The sequence below is a fragment of the Choloepus didactylus genome, chromosome 7 (assembly GCF_015220235.1).
Source record: "Choloepus didactylus isolate mChoDid1 chromosome 7, mChoDid1.pri, whole genome shotgun sequence".
Taxonomy (NCBI): domain Eukaryota; kingdom Metazoa; phylum Chordata; class Mammalia; order Pilosa; family Megalonychidae; genus Choloepus; species Choloepus didactylus.
Genome location: NC_051313.1, coordinates 94,449,756 through 94,463,183, shown reverse-complemented (window position 1 = coordinate 94,463,183; position 13,428 = coordinate 94,449,756). Strand labels below are relative to the sequence as shown.

Genomic DNA, 13,428 nt, shown 5'->3' with positions numbered 1-13,428 from the left:
TTCCAGTGCAATCAACAGAGATCTATAGACCACAAATGCCCAATAGCTAGTCCTCCCAGTTGTACACTACCACAGTCACAGAGGAGATGCTGCATTTATGTGTCATAATAAGGCCTAACATCTATGTGGAAGTTATTGTCTCCCCAGTTCTCGTTCTGAGCACCCTCTCCTTTCAACTGACAAGTTTCATCAAGAGTAGGCTTGAGCCAGGTACTCCCAGCAAATCAGAAGCCACATTTCCAAAGGTGTGCCGGTTTGAGTGTATTGTGTCCCCCAAATGCCATTATCTTTGTGGTCTTGTCTGGGGCAGGCGTTTTGGTGATGGTTGGATTTGCTTGGAATGTGCCCCACCCAGCTGTGGGCAATGATTCTGATGAGATGTTCCCATGGAGGCGTGGCCCTGCCCATTCAGGGTGGGCCCTTATCGGTGGAGCTATATAAATGAGCTGACTTGAGGGGAAGAAAGAGAGTGCAGCTGGGAGTGATGTTTTGAAGAGAAGCAAGCTTGCTAGAAAGGAACGTCCTGGGAGAAAGCCGTTTTGAGGCCGGAGCTTTGGAGCAGACGCCAGCTGCCTTCCTAGCTAACAGAGGTTTTCCGGACACCACTGGCCGTCCTCCGGTGAAGGTACCCGATTGCTGAGGTGTTACCTTGGATGCTTTGTGGCCTTAAGACCATAACTGTGTAGTGAAATAAACCCCCGTTTTATAAAAGCCTGTCCATCTCTGGTGTTTTGCATTCTGCAGTATTAGCAAACTAGGACAAAAGGCGAGACACAGGAACACAGATATGGGATTGATGCAAAACACTTGGGTCCCAGGACACTAACAGCAGAGCTTCACTTCTAATCCCAAAGGCTAGGAGAATTTGAATAGAATGTTGGTTGCACAGCTGAGGTCACATTCTCAAGACTTCCACTGTCATATTTTTCTGCTTACACTGATGATATTCCTACTACCCAAAATGCTGTTTTGCTTCCCCTTTTCCTCTGACTGTTGAAATTTTACTTTGCCTTAAGGTCAAGCTCTAATGTCATATCTATGAAGGCTCCTGTCTTTTGCACTCTCAAATTCCTTACATTATACCAGGACATGGATCATCATTTTCCTTACAGAATAGTTTTGTAGTTTTAGGCCCCTTATAAGGATGGAGCCGTGTTGTAGGTTCTCATTGTAAATGCCTCAGGTCTTGTAGAGTACTTTCCATATAGGACGTATTCAAAGAAAATCTGTTCAGTGAAAAAAAGGATTAGTCACCTGCACTTTGCCTGTGATCTCAGCCACGCCCTCAGCTGAGAGCCTCTGAGTGCTGGCACAGTCATGGGGTGGGAGGTAGGGAGTGCAGATTCAGGATATAGATTAATGAAATCCACCTAGCCATGTCCTAGCAAGGGATTTGCCTCAGCTCCCAGAACCTGTCATGGGATCTATCAGAGTTTGAGCCTGGCACACAATTTTGCTGAGTGACTAACACAGAGGAGCAATGTCCATTTCTGGATGCAAAACCTCCCAAGTGTTTCCCTTTACCCGTCTAAATTAGTCACCTGATAACTGACTGACAGGAAGGTGTTCAGATAAATGAAATTTCAAGATTTAATTATGAATCTTAAAATGTTTTCAATAAAACTATATGTATATAAAAATCACTGGAACATAACAGAGTCCAAAAATAGATCCACACATAGATAGCAAGTCATTTTTTTTTATTTTTTTTTTTTTATAAAAGAGCAAAGGCAATTCAGTGGAGAAAGGACAGTCTTTTCAACAAACGGTGCTGGGTTACTGAATATACATATGCAAAAGGCTACATGTGAACCTTTTCTGCAAAATGTATCACAGACCTAAATGAAAGAGCTAAAACTATAAACTCTTAAAAGAAAGCATAGGGAAATAACTTCACAACATTAGGATCTATTTGGGAAAGGATTCTTAGATATGACAACACAAGCATAGGCAACAAAAGAAAAAACAGATAAATTGTCGACATAAAAACTTTTATGCTTCAAAGGACACCATCAAGACAGTGAAAAGACAATCCACAGAATAGGAGAAAACATTTGCAAATCGTTATCTCTCATAAGGGACTTGTATCTAGAATATGTAAAGAACTTTTCCAACTCAATAATAAAAAGAAAAATAACTTAATTTAAAAAATGGGCAAAGGATCTGAATGAACAAATGCTCCAAGAAAGATAGATAAATGGCCAATAAACACATAAAAAGATGTTCAACATTATAAGTCACCAGGGAAACGCAAATCAAAACTACAATAAGTACCACGTTATACCCACTAGGATGACTAGAGTCAAAAAGTTAGATAACAAGTGTCAGTGAGGAGTGGAGAAATTAGAATCCTCATCCATTGCTGGTGGGAATGCAAATGTTGCAGCTACTTTGGAAAACAATCTGGCAGTTACTCTAACAATTAAATGTAGTTACGGTATGTATTAGTTTCCTAAGGCTGCTGTAAAAGTACCACAAACTGGGGTGGCTTGAAATAACAAATTCATTTTCTCACAGTCCTGGTGGCTACAAGTCTGAAATCAAGGTGTCAACAGGGCCATGCTCTCTTTGCAGGCTCTAGGAGAGGAAGCTTTTCTTCGCCTCTTCCTAGCTTCTGGCAGTTACCAGCAATCCTTGGCATTTCCTAGATTAATAGCAGGATAACTCCAATCTCTGGTTCTGTCTTCACATGGCTGTCATCCCTCTGTGTCTCTGTCTGTGTCCCGAATTTCCTTCTTTTAAGGATACCAAACATACTGGATTAGGGCCCACCCTAATCTAGTATAGCCCCATTTTTACTAATTACATCTAAAAAGATCCTATTTTCAAATAAGATCATAGTCACAGGTACCAAGGGTCAGGAATTTGTGGGGGACACAATTCAACCCACAACATTATATGACCCAGAAATTCCATTCCTAGGTACATATATGCCCAAGAGAAATAAAAACATACGTCGACACAAAAATTTCCACACAGATATTTATAGTGGCATTATTCAAAATAGCCAAAAAGTGGAAAAAATTAAGAAGTCCATCAATGGACAAGTGGATAAGAAAATGTGGTATACATTACATTTAATGGAGTATTATTCAGACATAAAAAAGGAATAAAATACTGATACATGCTACAACTAGGATAAACTTCAAAAATATTATGCTAAATGAAAGAAGTCAGACACAAAAGAACATAAATTATAGGGTTCTATTTATATAGTCTGTCCAGAAAAGACACATCTATTTATAAAGAAAGTAGAACAGTGGTTGCTTAGGGCGGGGGTGAGAACAGGGCAAATAGGAATAAGATTTCCTTTTTGGGGAGTGATGGAAAAGTTCTAAAATTAGATTGTGGTGATGGCTGCACAATACTGTAAATTTACTAAAATTGAGCAACTGTACACTTAAAACCAGTGATTTTTATGGCAGGTAAATTGTACTACAATAAAGCTATTTTTAAAAATATTTTTACCTGCACTCCCTTTGACCAAAGAATGGCAATAATGTTTGTATATGGGAAATATTTATACCCACCACCATTCAACAAGAATTAGTAATAGTGCCCATACTATAGGACAGGAGGTGAGACTATGCTAACATGAGTCAGTATACACAACTGAAATATATTAAAAGTGATGTGGGATTTGTATTTATCAAAAAATAGTTCCAAAGATAACCTACGCATACATAATTAAACAAAAGGACTGATAGTACTAACAAAGCTGGAAAAGCTGTCACTGCCAATCCAAATAAAACCTTTAATCCAGACCAAAAAGCAGGCATATATTAAAAGAGAGAAAAGCAAATGGGGAAGTCATGTGTAAAGGGTAACCAAGTGACCTTGTTAGGAAACAGATTTAATTGGTAGAAGAAACACTTCCTCAGCTTTAAATAACACGGGCTTCAACCTCAACACTTGTTGAACTCTTATTTGAAATGACATTTACAGTGAGTATATATCATTATGTACTTTACTCAAAAAGGATTATCACAGAAATAAAACTTTGCCTATGTAGTAAAGCAATATACGCAACTGGCCTTTTCAAATAATATTTTGTTAAATAAATCAAAGAGAGACGCTCATTCAGAAAAGCAACTATGCAATAAAATTACACTCTTAAAACCACCGCCAGTCTTATCTTTAAAGGTAAGGGAAGCCACCTTCATAAACTGATTCAGGGGAACCCCAAAAGACCATCCCTTCCTCACCATAAAGTATACTTTCTCTTGAATATAAACAATACCTTACCCTAAAAATACATAAAATCTTATCCTTACAGCAGGGGTTGGTAAACGTTTTCTACAAAGGGCCAGATACTAAATATAAGGGGCTTTGTGGAATACATATAGTATGACAATACATAAATGAAACGGTGTGACTGTGTTTCAACACAACTTTATTTATAGACACTGAATTTTGAACTTCATATAATTTTCATGTGCCACGAAATATTATTCTTTTGGTTTGTTTTCAATTATTTAAAAATGTTAAAACCATTCTTAATTCATGGGCTGTAACAAAAAACAGGCTCTGACCAGATTTACCTCATGGGCCATAGTTTGTGGACTCCTGCCAGGAAAGTCCTTGGTTAAACTGTAACTACCCTTAGAAGGAACAGTATATTAAATCCTTATCAGACTACATTTTTATAAAATAAGATTATCTTGTTCTTTTCTGATGATAAAAATAATACATGTTCTTTGCACAAAAACTGGAAAATAGAAGTCAAAATTATTACATAATAATTATAATTATCCTACAATGCAGAGAAAAAATACTGTAGAAGTAAGTAAACAGATAAATAGCTCATATGTAGGAAGGTAAGGAGGTGAAAGGTAGTTACACAGAAAATACAAAAGTAGTTGAGATTATACTAAAGATAACTTTTACCTACACTCTTATTGTTTAGCTCTGAGTACCTGGTAGACTCTCCTTCAATTCATTTTCTGCCTTCAGTTCAACAGTCAATAATTTCAAATGTAAAAATTGAAAGAGAACATGTTAGAAAAAGAAATGTATGATACAGATATCTTCTCACATGAAAATGGGATGAAGGAAATGGAACCATTTGGCCTTGACAAAAAAAGTGAAACAAAGACAAGATAGTTTCTTCAGATATTTAAAAGCTGTCAAATGTGTCTTGTATCATTCTACAGAACCGGCCCAAGATAATTGGGTGGATTTTACAGTAAGCAAATTTTGGAAAATGAAATAGCTCAAAAGGACCAAAAGCATAAGTTGGTCCTAAGTTAGAAAATTAATGACCCATAGGAAGGGCATGAGAAAACATTCCTACAATGACCACTAAATTAACTATAACTAGATCCCCTCCAAATCTATAATTCTAATTAATGCAAAATTAATTAAATTTGCTTAAAAGAAGTTACTTGAAAAATTTCATAAAGAATTTCCCAAAAGGAATTCGATAAAAAGATTCCACAATCAAATAATTTTGGGAAACACTGAATTAAACAGTGTTCTTTACCACAGGATTTCTGTTTTTAATATGTTAATGTGTACTGTAAATCTCTTTCACCAGTAAAGGCCACTTTCCAAACTCTTTTGGCAATGGAAACCTGTTTTATTTCCAGGTGTTCCTGGGAATCTGATCTGAAAAATGCTGCTCCTCAGCAAAAAAATAAAATAAAATAAAATAAAAATATAATATATGTATTATATATATATTGCTTTAGTTGATCTTATCAACTCTGTAAAATGAATAAAATAATTCAGCCAGAAAGCATTAATCAGAAATTAAATAAACTTACAACATAAAAATGCAGAATTCTATTCAACCACCCTGAAGAAATTTTTAAATTGCTACATTATTATATAGAACACTCAGTAAAATCAAAGTGTCTGCAAAATGGCTTCTTAAGTTTTTTACATTTACACAGAATAAAAGTTAGATGTTTAAAACACCCAGGAATGATAACAAATTATGAGGTAAATGAAAGAATAATATTAAAACCCATTAACTCGGACAACAGATCTAGAGGAAATATTTCTAGTTTTAGAACTTGAAGAGACACCTATGCTATGACCTTCTGGTGTTAGTGTGCTTAAGTCTAAGAAATAGTATTTTTACAATATACTTCAAGAATTCAATAGGTAGTACCAGTTTTTGGAGGTTTCAAGTATCAACTTTTGTTGGTTTGTTGTTTTATTTAAAAATATTGGAAGTCTGCTAATGCTTGTTCTGGTAGAAACCGTAAGGGCTGTAAGTTCTCTGCTCAGGCAAGAAGTTTCAAATACCATGTTGTGGTTGCAGCTCTGCTGGGCTATTGCTCTATGAATAACTTTATCTAGGCTAAACTGAACTAGTGATAGGATGGCTCATAAATAATTCAAAGAGTCAGTTTCCATGAATTCACAACATCTCACCTTAAACTGTCATACTCATGCAAAGGAAAAAAAAATGGTGTTAGTGTGGGTCTCAGCCAGGCCATGAAAAGCACAGTCCTAATTTTAGAATTCACCATTTCACCATTTTAACTGGCATTCCTTCTATATTATTATTATAAAGTCACTACAGCTGCACATTACAATTCAAACTCATAAAAACACAAATATCAGGACCACACTGATGTTTATTGTGGTATACTACAGGTATGTAACAGCCTGTTTTATATACACAGAAGCACACCAATACACACATATTTTCACTATGTAACAGGCACTATGTTCAAAGCTTTATGCGTATTATTTCGTTTAATGTTTTTAATAACCCTATTAAGAGGGCACCATTCTTATCTCGGTTGTATAGAGAAAATGAAGGCTTAGAGAAGTTTGAGTCACACTGCTAGTAAATAGCTGAGGGGAGCTGTGAGTCCAGCTGCTGAGCCCAGAGCCTGTTCTTTTAACCACTCCACTATACTACTTGCCCTGGGTTCCAATGTAGAGTGAGAGAAGACACTGCAAAAAGTAGGAATGGCTTAGAAAAACTGACCACAGGGCTGCAGATTCTAGGCATGAGGAACTTACATCCATGTTGGCCTTCCTTCCCACAGCTGACTTTTCATCTTAAACTGTTCTGAAATTCCACCAGATTCACTTTCCAGTGATTCAATCTAGGACTACAGTGAATAGGTCCCAATCATCAGATGGTTTTCCTCCTGACACTTTAGCTAAGACCAGTTGCTCCAGGAGTCTAAGATACAGCATGAACGCTATGGAAAAGTCAGTACCTCAAGGGGACATATACATGTGCTGGGTCCCTGGGAAAGAGGGCGAGTCTAAGGAATATGTGCAGAAATAGATGTGAGAAGATTTCAAACTTAAACCTATTTGGGGATGGGGAAAGAGGACACCCTTTCTCTTCTAGTGTATAGCTCCTAGATCTCAGGACCTTAGCTCTTTAATTCTGTAAAATATAATATCCACTAAATAAGATCTAGTGGACTAGCCTGAGAATAAGACCAACAAAATAACATATTTCTCCCACATAGGGAAATTCATGCTGAAGCCTCTAAACTGACTTATAAAAGTTTCCCATTCATATGTTAAGGACTCTTAGCACAAATGAAGCAACAAAAATTGACCTTATTAACACAATATTGTAAATGTAACTAACAAAGCAGAGTGTGAGTATGGCTGAAAGAGGAAGATTAGGGTCGTGTACGTCACCAGAAGAAAAGCTAGAGAATAAAAACTGAGACTGCATAATTTAGCGAAACCTAGAACGGATGGTGGTGGTGGTGAACTGTACAAATATGAGAAAGTTTTTACATGAACTAGAACAAATGTATGTTACTATTACAAGGTGTTAATAATGGGGTGGTATATGAGGAGAAATACAATTAATGCAAACTAAGGTCTTTAGTTAACAGTTAACACTGTAATGTTCTTTAATTGTAACAAGGGCTCTATACCAAAGCTAAATGTCAATGATAGGGGGAAATACGGGAGGGGTATGAGAGTCTTTTTTCCTTTCTTTTCAGAAGAAATGGGAATGTTCTCATATAGATTGTGGTGGTGAATTCGTAAACACGTGATTATACCAAGAGCCATTGATTGTACACATAGGATGGATTTTATGGTGTAAATAAAATTGTTTTAAAAAATTACACTGAAAAAATTTCAGATTCCATATTGCAAATAATGTTTAAGAAACTACCAGCTTTTGAGTTTGGGTGTAGTATTAAAGAATATGCACAATCATTTGAACAAGCTATTAAAATACTTCTCAAACTAAAAACAAAAACAAAACTGACCTTATAATGAATGTTATGGTCTCCCTAAATTTTATTTGAAAAGCATTAGCATATTTGCATTGGCATTAAAAAAAATTATAAATACTTGAACACATTTGACACAAAATTCTTTAAGCAAATAGCAGTGTCAGAATGTTAGCACTATAGATGAACATACAGTTTCAGCCAGGAATTTCAGCCTTTTTAGAAGTATGCAATAATTTTCCCTACTTCAACAGCTTCCCTTTGCAGTCAGCACTTTCACTTTTTCACAATACAGAAATTTCTTCTATTGTATTACGATCAAATGATTCTATGTGGACAGCAGTTTCCAAATTCCTAGGCTAGTCCAACTTGAACTGTTTGACATCCTCCACCAGTCCCTTCTTTTTTTTAAATTCAGTTTTATTGAGGTGTATTCACATACCATACAACCATCCATGGTGTACATTCAATTGTTCACCGTACCATCATATAGTTGTGCCTTCATCACCCCAATCCATTTTTGAACATTTTCTTTACACCAGAAAGAATAAAAATAAGAATAAAAAACAAAAGTATAAAAGAACACCCAAATCATCCCCTCCCCATCCCACCCCAATCTTCATTTAATCCCTGTCCGCATTTTTCTATTCATATATCCTTACACTGGGAAAAGGGAATGTGATCCACAAGGTTTTCACCATCACTCTGCCAGTACCTTTTAAAATAAGTTTCTGAATTCTCCTTCAGGTTTGCAGGACAGTAAACTTTCACTAGCACTTGGAAATAGGGTTTTCCATTGTTTCTACAAAAAGGGACATCTTAGACCTTCAAAGAAACCTGACTATATCTGCAATGAGATTGCAGAGAAACTCACCAGTTTTATCAATTTATTATTAGAGAATTTCTAAGTGTGAAGAAGCTAGCTCTAGCCAACATTCTTCCAAATTCTGAACTGGATTAGTATAGCAAAGCTAATTAGTAAACTAAATAAATTAATCTTATCTCCGAATATGAGTAACCTTCCTACCGCTTAGCCATAAATGGAGAAAATGAATTAAGCAAATGAAAGAACATGAAAATGAGGTCAGAAAGCTAAATCCTAAGTTTGTGCCTGCTTATCATAACCTGTTTTCAATTTCTATACCTATAATGAAATAGGTCCTTTCAACTTTATAAGAAGTTACCATAAATTTATTTTTCCTCCAGATAAACTTTTCTCTCACCAATAACAAAGCAACCCTTTCATTTCTGCATCATAGTAGTTACAGTTCTATATTGCAAACCAGAAAAAGAATGTGGATTTTTTGGTTTCACATTCATTCATTAAACAATATGTTTGGGAAAAAGAGCAGTGTCTCAGACACTATGCTAGATGCTGGGGAGGGACTGTTTAAAAAGACAAACCCAGACCCTGCCCTCATGCAGCTAAGACTCTAATATTAAATCTAAAAACAAATCTGTTTTAATCCACAGAATGCATACTTCTTCCAATGTGAAGTCCTGTACAACATGATATAAGACATGTTCACACCACTGATTAAAGTGTAATTTTTTCTTCTTTGAAACCCTCCTCCAGTTTAAACAATGACTTTCAGGGATGCTGCTTGACTTTTTTCACATACTATTATCTTTATCTCTAAATTCTTGCAAAGGATATTGATTAGAGAAGAATTCAAAGAGAAATTTATGGCCACTTGGAGAGGCCAAGGCATACCCGCAAGGACTTAAAGGATGTGGGGCAAATGCTGAGAGAAATTAGAGCTGAGTAGAGGGATATGTCCTAGCGTATAACCTTTTTTTTTTTTTAAATTCATCTCTGTCTTCATTTTATCTTGACCATTCCTTAAATCTGCATCTTTCTATTGTGGCACGATGTAGAGGTTTGATACAGTTTTTCTATGGAACCAGAAAGACCCAGAATATAGTCTTGGCTCTGCCACAGTCTAGCTGCTTCCTGCTATGTAGGTAACGTGTTCTATTGAGCCTCAGTTTCCTCACTGGTAAAATGGAGTTAAGTCAGATAATGTAGGTATAGTATGTAGGCCACACACTGGCACATAGCAAACATTCAGTAAATGGTAGTGACAGTGATGGCATAATGTAATAATGACGATTGTAGAAATCAAGAAGAAGAAGAAAAATTATAATTAATCACATGATGAAACTAAAGTTATTTGATGGAATTAGTAAAATTTATTTTGGTGTTCTTAATTTGAAAAGATAGTTCACTATTCTGTCAGTAACCACTAAAATCAATGTTCCTTGCATGATTTTCATTTTTACAACAAGTTTAAAGTATAAAAATAAGTGTCTGGTCTACCCTTGTTAGTATTTAACACATCTGGTCAAACTAAAGAGGCATTTGATTACATAATCTTGGTTTCGGAAAGTATCTTAGACACCATCTAGTTCACCCTCCTACCAACATACTATTCATTTTTATTCCATCTCTGATCGATTACAATGAAAGCTCCACAAGAATGCCTTCGGTGAATGCTGGGGAGCGCCCTATCCCATGAAGCCATGGATTTCAGGTCAGGCAGTTTTAATTGTTCATACCTGTAGAAGGCTGAGTGTGACCCCACAGATACTCAGCTCCTAATCCCTGAAACCTACAAATGTTACCTTATTTGAAAAAAGGGCCTTTGCCAATGTGCAAGTTACGGATCTTGAGATGTGAGATAACCCTGGATTATCTGGGTAAGCACTAAATACAAATGTCCTTATGAGAGAAAGGCGGAGGGAGATTTGACACACACAGAAGAGGGAGGAGGCAAGGTGACCACAGAGTCAGAGACTGGAGTGATCAAAAACCACTTGTGTGCCTATTATGTGCCAGGAACTATGTCACACCCTGAAGATACATTGAGTTATATTTTCATATTGAGCCTAAATCTTTATCCCTAAACTTACCCAATGATCTTCTCTTAGGATTAAATAAACCCAAAACTACACTCTCTCTTACATGAATAAACTGCCATAGCTGAAAACACCCATCATGTGCCCCCTTAATCCTCTTCCAAAGGCCAATTTTCATACCTCTTTCTATTATTCCTTATCCAAGACAGTTTCCAGACCCCAACCATCATGGTTGCCGCCTTCTAGATACTTCCCCTTAAAATCCACTAACGAGGCAGAGGCGTGGCAAGATGGCGGACTGGTGAGCTGTATGTTTTAGTTGCTCCTCCAGGAAAGTAGGTAGAAAGCCAGGAACTGCGTGGACTGGACACCACAGAGCAATCTGACTTTGGGCATACTTCATACAACACTCATGAAAACGTGGAACTGCTGAGATCAGCGAAATCTGTAAGTTTTTGCGGCCAGGGGACCCACGCCCCTCCCTGCCAGGCTCAGTCCCGGGGGAGGAGGGGCTGTCAGCTCCGGGAAGGAGAAGGGAGAACTGCAGTGGCAGCCCTTATCAGAAACTCATTCTACTGATCCAAACTCCAACCATAGATAGACGGAGACCAGACACCAGAGAATCTGAGAGCAGCCAACCCAGCAGAGAGCAGACAGGCATAGAAAAAAAACAACACGAAAAACTCCGAAATAAAAGCGGAGGATTTTTGGAGTTCTGGTGAACATAGAAAGGGGAAGGGCAGAGCTCAGGCCCTGAGGCGCATCTGCAAATCCCGAAGAAAAGCTGATCTCTCTGCCCTGTGGACCTTTCCTTAAAGGCCCTGGTTGCTTTGTCTCTTAGCATTTCAATACCCCATTAGATCTCTGAGGAGGGACCTTTTTTTTTTTTTTTTTTAATCCTTTTTTCTTTTTCTAAAACAATTACTCTAAGAAGCCCAATACAGAAAGCTTCAAAGACTTGCAATTTGGGCAGGTCAAGTCAAGAGAAGAACTAAGAGAGCTCTGAGACAAAAGGCAATAATACAGTGACTGAGAAAATTCACTAAACACCACAACTTCCCAAGAAAAGGGGGGTGTCCGCTCACAGCCATCATCCTGGTGGACAGGAAACGCTCCTGCCCATCGCCGGCCCCATAGCCCAGAGCTGCCCCAGACAACCCAGTGGGACGGAAGCGCTTCAAATAACAGGCACACACCACAAAACTGGGCGTGGACATTAGCCTTCCCTGCAACCTCAGCTGATTGTCCCAGAGTTGGGAAGGTGGAGCAGTGTGAATTAACAAAGCCCCATTCACCCATCATTTCAGCAGACTGGGAGCCTCCCTACACAGCCCAGCAGCCCAGAACTGCCCTGGGGGGACGGCACTCACCTGTGACATAGCACAGTCATCACTCAACAGAGGACCCGGGGTGCACAGCCTGGTAGAGGGGCCCACTTGCAAGTCTCAGGAGCCATACGCCAATACCAAGGACTTGTGGGTCAGTGGCAGAGACAAACTGTGGCAGGACTGAACTGAAGGATTAGACTACTGCAGCAGCTTTAAAACTCTAAGATCACCAGGGAGATTTGATTGTTAGGGCCACCCCCCTTCCCTGACTGCCCAGAAACACGCCCCATATACAAGGCAAGCAACACCAACTACACACGCAAGCTTGGTACACCAATTGGACCCCACAAGACTCACTCCCCCACTCGCCAAAAAGGCTAAGCAGGGGAGAACTGGCTTGTGGAGAACAGGTGGCTCGTGGACGCCACCTGCTGGTTAGTTAGAGAAACTGTACTCCACGAAGCTGTAGATCTGATAAATTAGAGATAAGGACTTCAATTGGTCTACAAATCCTAAAAGAACCCTATCAAGTTCAGCAAATGCCACGAGGCCAAAAACAACAGAAAATTATAAAGCATATGAAAAAACCAGATGATATGGATAACCCAAGCCCAAGCACCCAAACCAAAGATCAGAAGAGATACAGCACCTAGAGCAGCTACTCAAAGAACTAAAGATGAACAATGAGACCATAGTACGGGATACAAAGGAAATCAAGAAGACCCTAGAAGAGCATAAAGAAGACATTGCAAGACTAAATAAAAAAATGGATGATCTTATGGAAATTAAAGAAACTGCTGACCAAATTAAAAAGATTCTGGACACTCACAGTACAAGACTAGAGGAAATTGAACAACGAATCAGTGATCTGGAAGATGACAGAATGGAAAATGAAAGCATTAAAGAAAGAATGGGGAAAAAAATTGAAAAAATCGAAACGGACCTCAGGGATATGATAGATAATATGAAACGTCCGAATATAAGACTCATTGGTGTCCCAGAAGGGTAAGAAAAGGGTAAAGGTCTAGGAAGAGTATTCAAAGAAATTGTTGGGGAAAACTTCCCAA

At 38.0% G+C, this 13,428-nt stretch overlaps 1 protein-coding gene across 22 annotated transcripts in view; it reads right to left on the bottom strand.

Moving 5' to 3' along the window:
- Positions 1–13,428, bottom strand: part of DST (dystonin) — a 489,857-nt gene that overhangs the window by 237,784 nt on the left and 238,645 nt on the right. The window lies entirely within an intron of this gene.